Raw genomic sequence first — 8,725 nt, forward strand, 5'->3', positions numbered from 1 at the left:
CCACAAAGACCCTCTAATCTTTGCAGATGGAAAAAAAAAAAAATGCTTCCATTTATATTATACTTTCGCTCGTACGTTTTAGTAAAGTTTATTTAACAAGCCATATGTCTTCTCTAGATTGTACAAATTCAAGTCAAGGATCATCATCCTCTTACCTCTCAATTACTCATATTCTGCCCCCCCCCCCCAGTCTGACTCCAGAGCCTAAGCTTGGAGCTCCACTTCCATAAACTGACTGTTTTTGCCACCTAAATTGAAATTTCTATATTGTATGAATTTTAAAACAGGGAGCAAATTAATTAAGTGATAACAGTTGACAAAATGGAGTAGGAGCCCAAGATTACATAAAGGAATGTTATTTTCACTAACCTCTTTTTCCACTCTTTTGTATTACGTTGACCCTTAATCATACAGAAGGTAAAAAAGAAAAGAAAAAAAAAGAGCTAAATTTTTCCAAAGGTTCCAGTATTTGCAGTCATGAAGAGAAATTATCTGGGGACTTGAATGTTTCATTAGCTGTTTAGAAACATATAGATCCAGCTTATGCAGGGTTCTAAAGATGAATCGGTTCTTCAAACAACGACCTTGAAAGACCTCGGAACTGGTAGTTATTCATTAAGTGAATCAACGGTGTTGACCAATTCAGTTAACTTGATCCTCAAATAAGTATTTTTTAATTTAAATTATTTATTCTTAGAAAAATTACCTGCAAATAATAATAAGCTAACCTACAATTAAACCCCTCAAACCGAAGTTAGCACATGGAGTCGTAACAAACCTCCAGGGGTCAAGGACCACTGACGTTGAAGTACTTGTGAAGAGACACATGTTATACATAAGGCTCCTCCAACTTCTAGACCCTGCCCCCCAAAATTCTTTCTCCAATGATCTACTTCTGACATAGCCAATAGTATGTCATATGTCCTGATTTTCCAAGGACAGTGCCCATTTATGCCAGGTTAGATAATCTTTCATGTGGTACTGACCACGTAATCTGGCCACACCTCGCCTCATTTCTCTAGTTATGTACCCTCGGCCCCACTGGCTTGCTTTCAATTCCTCAAAGCACTGTACATCCCCCAATCTCAAGATATTTGCATTATTCCCTCTTTGTACAATACACTCTTTCTCTCCACCTCTTTCCACTTGACCATAGTTTATTCTTCAGTCTCAGCTCAAATATTACCTCTTCAGACAAGGGTGATATACTGCTTATTTTTATACACTCATTAATAGGTGTATACACTTATTAATAGGTGTATACACTTATGATACGCTCCTTTCTGTTTCTTCGAGAGCACTCATAACTAATGTGGCTTTATTTATGTTGGCTCACCTCATGCCTCATATCTGTCAAGCCCACTAGATTAGAAGCTCCTTTTCTGGTCTGGATCATCATTATATCCTTGGTGTCTACCAAAAGCCTAATCCATAATAAATACTTGTTGAATAAACGGATGAATAAGTTGTATTGATCAATGATGACTGGGTCACTTGTCATAGTACTCTGAAGAAAGAGCTAAGATTATATGTGAGTGACAAGTCAAAAATGTTGCCTAGCCCTGAGTACTTCCTGACCTTACCTCCAATCACCATGTGACCCAGAAGTAGTAGGTCAAACCCCACCTGCTCTCCGCCCTGTGTCTTCAGGCACACAAGCATCATTTTCATCTCTTCTCTCCAAAGCACTTTCTTCAAATATGTCTACCTAGTCAGACTTCAAATTTTAAGCAGATAGGAAATCTACAGTTACGGACACTTGTAGAATAGATCAAATGCCATAATTAACACCTCAAATGACAAATAATATGAGTATGTGTTAAGATTAGCACATATTTGGCTCAGAAAAATAGTGACACAAATTATTAACCAGTTCTGATTCTATTCTAAATTCAGTCTTGAAGACTGCTAGTCTAGTAGCCAGGATCAACATCACAGAAGCCAAAGATTGTACAGATCAAGTATGCTGTGTTATCCTCTTATACGTGAAGACTGGTTATGTCACAATGATAGATGAAGTGCTGAAATATTTGTCCAAATTACTTAGGGCCATCTCACAGCTACAAATACTGACTTACAACTTCCTTTTTGTTAGCAATGCCATAAATAGCATATAGAAAGCAGTGCTTTTGTTGTTGTTGTGATCAAGTATCAGGAACAAGTGGAAAATTGTATCATGTATATTATTTCCTTCAAATAATCACAATCTTATTTTCACAAGGTTTTCCCATTTTCTCTCAATCTTCATTCACAGCTTCAAGCATTGAGAAACCTCACTGGAATATTCACTGAGGTTTTACTCAAGATAAATGAAGTCTCTGCCTATGTGGTTACAGCAACCCTACACACACTAATAGTGTGAAGTTCCTTATGAAACCTGAAGTCCATTGAGTTGAGATAGCAGACTTCCTCTGTTCCTTTTTATATCACTTAGAAAGCTGCAATACTTACATACCCTGTTTTAGCCAAAATATGGATTCATGGTGAATTCATTTATAAATTCATTAACTAGAAGCACAGCATTGGAATTTTCAGGTGAAGGTTTAAATTGTGAACCATTTCTCCACCTACAGGACTGTTACACAGACCAATAGAGTCCTGTTGATGCTGACTAGGAACCAAAATTTGAAAACAGTGTTTATTTTGAACAGACTTAGGTGAGTAGCAACCTGTTGGATCCCAAACTATCCATCCAGTTGATCTTAACCATCTTTCCCTTATTACAATAGTCGCTACCTCAGGAATTAAATGCTTCCACACTCTAAAGGAGTACGCTTTTCACTCATGCCAAATAACATTTTCTATAGCTCTTTAAAACTACTTTTCTATGTTGAAGCTTTCAGATTAACTTCAGCTAATTACTGATAACTGAAAAATCTAAAGCCAACACAAATAGACTATATGTTATCATTGTTACTGTTGAAATAAACCCTGCTTTAAATTTCAAAATAGGCAGATTCTTAAAAAAAGAAAAAAATCCTCATTTTAAAATGGAATCAGCATAAAAAAACAAAACCTGATTTTTCTGAATAGTGACGAAGTGTCAAAAGCTCAAGCAGACACACGTACCATTATTTCACAGGGAACGCCTGCATTCGTGTTCTCTCTGTTTTGTTTTCATAGTAACAAGAACATTTGAAAACACATCTTGTGTAAAAAGAGCCCGATCAATCAAAATATTCCACTGGCTAATCTTTCAATAAAGTCAAATGACATGACTTCATTATGTGATAACACACATAGAGTAAATTCACCTTCATATCCCATGTTTAATAGAAATATAGAAATGCCTTACCTACTTCAGTGAAATTTTTCCAAACACCTCCACAAGGATCTAACATGTTAAAAATCAGTTAAATTTTAAATTGGTACCATCATTAACATGCTACCACTCCCCCAAATTGTCCCCAAATCAATTTCACATCAATTTAATCATAAACACCGTTACATAAATATAAGCAGTCTCTAAAAACGCCAACCTCATAAAACACAATCATTGTAACAGAAATATAGATGCCAGCAAATGAATTTTGTTTTATACCTGACCCATGTTCAAAGCAAGACACTCAGACAATTTTCAAAAGATTCACCATTGTCATGTAACATTTTTCTGTACATAAGAAATATACTGCATATTTCAAACCTAGTGGTCAAAAGGGATTATGACACTTGAAAAGCACACTATCATTTAGTGGATGTTGGTAAATCCTTTTCACCTCAAAATAAAAATGCACACTTCTCATCTGGTAACATGATTTCCTAGTGTTCCACAGGAATTTCATCTTAATGAAAATGCTATCACCTAGAGGGTATTTCTGTCTTGATAAACCATCTGGCCTATATCCTAAAAATCAAACCCAATCTACTCATTACACAATCTACTTGGTTAAAATCTTGTTTGGGCACTTTTACAGGGTAAAAAAGAAAAAGACATCTGCAAATTCTAATATATATGTAATAAATACATACATACTATGTGTAACATACATCTCTGTACATACATATGCAAATATTTAAAATAACTTGGTTTGCTCAAGGACAAATATCACCAAATATTACTTTATCACTGGAGGAAATGTTTCTAATAAAGTTAAATGGCCTTTTCCAGGAGGACAGATCATTGCAAATTTAATTAAAAAGGATCTTATTAATATTTCAAGTAATTTCTGGGCTTGATTATGCGCTACAAAAGAAACAACTGTACTGAAGAGAAAAATCAATAGCCCTTGACTAGAGCCCTGAGTATGCTAGAAAAACGCAGTTCTCTTGTGAATTATCAAGGTCTAGCCTTTGGGGGTGGGAGAGAGCACCAGTATTTATTTGGAGGTAGACTGAGTTATTTTTAAAATGGCAAAAAAGGAAGGAGAACAATCGGTTCAAATTTTCCATTATAATGAAAGTACCGGAAACAAGCCTTTTTATGTTCATTTTAGGCCTAAGAAACTGTGCAGAGAATAAGGCTTTTGCAATGTCAGTTGCACACACTGCTTCCTGTGCGAATTCTAAGCCATTACAGGTGTCCTAAGGCCTCCAGCGAAACCTATTATCAGGTTAGTCCTCCCGTCCCCTCAAAGCCATCCCCACTGCCCCCCTACCCCACACATATTATTGCTCGGCTGCTCTAAGTGTCTATTAAGGACCCTCTGTCTTCTCTGCACTCCCGAGGTTAAAGTACCCACTTTCCCTCGGCGAAGCCTGTAAAAGCTTTCCCATTAGAGAGGACTAGTTCCTGCCGTCCTTTTCCAGTTAGATGCTTTCAAGTCAGGAGAGGAGCCACTTGAAGAAAACCCTCCTTCCCCTCCTCCCTTTTTCCACTGGAAGCCACGTCCCTGAAGGACAACACGAAGGGACACTTCATGACCTTCTACCCCCTCACCCAATTTGGGCTCGGAGAGTTGGGGGTCGCATTTTCTCGTGTCCTCTGCTGCACTGGATGTGTTATGTAAGAGGGACAGAACGCGAGAGGCACATGCGTATAAAGCGCACCGATCTGCGATAACAGCTGGGGTGTCAGAGCTAATCTGGAGTCTCCCCCACCAAATACGACAGACACCACACATACATCACCCCCACCCCCTACACACACCCCCACACTGAGCAGTGTTTTCCTGTCTCGCCCCTACCAACACCAGACGCACAGAATGCAAAGGCGGGGGAGGGGTGAAGGGAGGTGAGAGAGGAGGAGCAGCAGCACATCTGCTTTGATAGCAGCCGGCAGAACCGCCGCGGCAGAGAGCCCCTCGTTAACCCCCTTCCTGTGGCTGCACCACGTCATGGAACATTCCCGGAACGGGCCAACGTTCCACCCACTTCAGGGAACAGACATAAAGGCGCAGACCCAGCTCCCCACAGTGCAGAACCCAAACACACATGTCCCTTCCCGGTCCCCGGGCAGACGCACAGACGAACACGCATGCAAACCGCCCCCACCCGTCTCCACGCGCCCCCGGCCAGCCCGCCGCGCCGGGAGCCGCTCTGTGGCCGGTGCACCCGCAAGGCGAGGGCGCCTCCGCCTGAACCTTCCATCGAGACAGTCCCCTCCTTCCTCGTTTCCTTCCTTCTCTCCTTCCTTCCTTCCTTCCTTCCTTCCTTCCTTCCTTCCTTCCTCGCTCGGGAGGAGAAAGGAGTCACTGAAATGCCAACAGCTAGCAGCCTTCGCCGCGCTCGCTCGGCCGCAGGCCGGCGGCCCGGCCCCCGCGCCGCCCGCCCGCCCCCGGCCCGCGCCGCGCGCCCGCCGCCCGCCCGCGGCCCCCTCCCCCGCTACCTGACGACGGGCGGCCGGCGGCCGCGGCAGCCGCAGCGGTGGCCCGGCGGTGCGCGCCGGTGCACGTCCCTCATTAGTAACCAGGCACATTCCTGCCTCCAGCGCTCCCGCGCGGCCCCCTCCCCCCAGGACATTACGCAAAGCAGCCTCCCCTCATCTGCATAGATCCTCGGCCAGGGTATTCCCCGCATTTCCCGACGCGCCGGACCACCCCCCCCCCGGACGAGGTCTCCCCCATCCCCGCCCCCTCCGACCCTCACCCTCGCCACACCGGGAAGGGGCTGGGGGCGCGCGATGCGAGACGCGACCGAGTCCGGCGGAGGCGATTTCAGTATAAAGTGAAACAAGCTCCCAATGCTGAAGGAGGCAGGAAAAACACGGCGCCTAGGCCACTTACCGAGCCGAGGAACCTAGATTCCCGCCGCTCTGCGCTCCCAAATGGTCGGTCCGCCCTCCGCGCGCCCCAAGGCTGCACCCAGCACCCCAAAGTCGAGACGTGTAGAAATATCGTTAACGAGCCAGGAGACCCTCCAAGTTGCTCCGGGCTCCGGGGAGCCTCAAGGTCCAGGACTCAACTTGGCAAAGACTTGTGCCACAGTCCCCGAAGATGTTTTTGTGGAGACCCTCCTCCGGCGGGGAGAGACAGCGCTCGGCGGCGCCCCGCTCGCCTCCTCTCCACCCTCTCACCTCCAGCCCGCCTCCCGCCGGCTGCCCGCCTCTGGGCCGCGAGCCCCTCGGGCGGCTGTCAGCTCCCGGCCGCCGCCGGGTGACAGGGGCGGGAGGAGGGCGCGACGCGGTGGCCCGAGCCCGAGCGGGCAAGGGGGATCCTCGCAGCAGCGGCGGCCGCTCACCTGGAAAGTCACCGCTGAGAAGGAGGAGGAGGAGGACGGAGAGGAGAAGGAGGAAGAGGAGGGAGAGGAGGAGGAGGAGGAAACCCCCCTGGTGCCCTTGTTCTCGCTGCCGCGGCGGCCGCTCCTCGCCAAGGCTGAGCGTGTCTGGTGGGGGGTGTCTGGTAGCATTTCCTTAAGGACAGAGGGAGGGCGGGCGCGGAGGGAGGGAAGAGATCCCGACCGCCAGCCCAGGCTCCTCTTTCCTTTATTTATTTTTCTGACACTATACGGAGATGGGCCCAGGGCAGGGGCCGCGGGGCTCGCGAGGGAGCGCGAGGCCCGGGCCGCAAGCAGTCTGCGTGCGGGAGCCGCAGCGGCCGCCTCCCCTCCCGGGCTGTGGACGCACCGGGTTATTCCTGGCAGCGCCTCCCCGAACAGAAGTTACTAGGAGGAGTGCGCGGCGAGGGCGGGCGGGGGGAGAGGCGGAGGGAAGGAGGGAGGAAGAGGGAGAGACTCAGCCAGCGACGTCATCGGATCCCCCAGCGCGTCCCAGGGAGGGAGGCTGAACCAGAAAAACCAGTCTGGAGTCGGCAAGCTGGAGAGGGATGTGCGGCGCGCGGGGCGGCGGGGCGGCGGGGGAGGGAGGCGGCCGGGAGGGCAGGGCCTGGCCCCGCTGCGGCCGCTCGGGGCGGGAAGACCAGGGCCGCGCTCCCGCTCGCTCGGATCGGGGAACTCCCCCGAGAACCAGTCTCTACTTGTCATGCAAAAAAAAAAAACTTGGGCGTCTCCAAGAGCCTGAGAATTTCCTCTAGGGACGTGGAAGCCCCCCCCCCCCATCTTCCCCATTTCCTCGTTTAATCTAATCGTTCCCTGTCTTGATCACAAAATTATATAATAATTAGTTTTGTCATTATGACTTTGTCCGTGTACCTCTGATCCCCTTCCTCGCCCTCGCCCTCGCCCGTCCTCACGGTTGTTACAGTCAAAAGAAAAGAAAAAAAAAAAAAATCAGACTAGCTCCCGGCTGCATTCTGGAGCTTTGCAAAGCGTTTTACTAGCACTTTCCGCGCCCCTGCAGAAGCACGAACTTTTCACGCGTTCGAAATGCCCCAAATGCCTTCCCTGGGGTCACTCACCGGGGCGCCCTAGGCGCACCCTGCTTGGGACACGCGGCCCGCCCTCTCGGGGGTATTCAAGCCCGCATGGGCAGCTGCGCGGGTTATTGCTACCAGTTTCCCGGTGGGCCGCGCTGGGACCCGGGGCTAGTCGCTGCCTCCACCCGCGCGCTTCCCTCGCCCAAGAGGGGACTCGAGTGAAATCGCAGCCCGCGCGGGGAGACCGGGGCCCACGGACGAGGGAATCCCAGGCGAGTGGGGACAGGGACCCTGGGCTTCCTCCCCTGCCCAGCGACACCCGGGGGATTCCGGGGCTCCCTCGAGCCGTTACCCTGCGTGTGTGGACTCGTGTGCACCCTCGGGGGAGGTTCCCCGGAGGCCGCGGCGAGTGGCGGCAGGGCCGGGCGGGCGCCGGGAGCGCCTCCTCCGGGTGGTCCCCCGCCCGGCCGGGACCGCGCGCGGCCCCTCCTGGGCGCCCGAGCACCCGCGCCGAGCTGAGCGGAGCCTAGTGCCCCGGGCACCGCGGGCCCGAGCGGCCTCCCCCCCCACCCCCACCCCCACCCCCACCCCCACCCCCACCCCCACCCCCACCCCCACCCCCACCCCCACCCCCACACCCCGGCCGCGCCGCCGCCCTGCCCCGGGCGGAGTAAACAAGAGACGCGCAAGATTTGACCTGGCGCGACCCGGATTTCTGGCCGGGGTTCCCCCTGAGCAGGTGACTCCGTGGGAGGGGTGGAAATTAGTCTCTGGAATTCCGGGCCAAAGACATTCAGTGTGGTTCTGCTTTTAAGGCAGGTATTTCACCAACAACTGCGGAATGTTTTGCGTCTCAAGTTTCAGATTTCGCGGAAAGGGACCAAGTGTCAGGATATATCAAATACTCCCTTCCCTTTTCATTAAAAACGAATACATTAAAAGGGAGGACAGCCCCCTGAATGACTTCGACAACAGCACTGCTGGTTTCGGTTTTGGTTTGTTTTGTTTTTCATTTCGACCTATAATCAGTGTATTTC

General features: G+C 49.4%; 1 protein-coding gene across 5 annotated transcripts in view; it reads right to left on the reverse strand.

Annotated features, from left to right (window-relative positions):
* HIVEP2 (HIVEP zinc finger 2) overlaps window positions 1-7,217 on the reverse strand; it is a 207,693-nt gene extending 200,476 nt beyond the window's left edge. For 2 of the 5 annotated variants that reach the window (XM_058735483.1, XM_058735487.1), the window contains exon 1: window positions 6,162-7,217. The gene's annotated coding sequence lies outside the window, so the exon portion shown is untranslated. Of the gene's footprint in view, window positions 1-5,430; window positions 5,540-5,764; window positions 5,891-6,161 lie in introns of those variants that run through there. The other 3 variants (XM_058735486.1, XM_058735484.1, XM_058735485.1) reach the window with 3 other exon arrangements.
* Window positions 7,218-8,725: the final 1,508 nt, after the last annotated feature.

Source organism: Neofelis nebulosa, chromosome 6 (assembly GCF_028018385.1).
Source record: "Neofelis nebulosa isolate mNeoNeb1 chromosome 6, mNeoNeb1.pri, whole genome shotgun sequence".
NCBI classification, from domain to species: domain Eukaryota; kingdom Metazoa; phylum Chordata; class Mammalia; order Carnivora; family Felidae; genus Neofelis; species Neofelis nebulosa.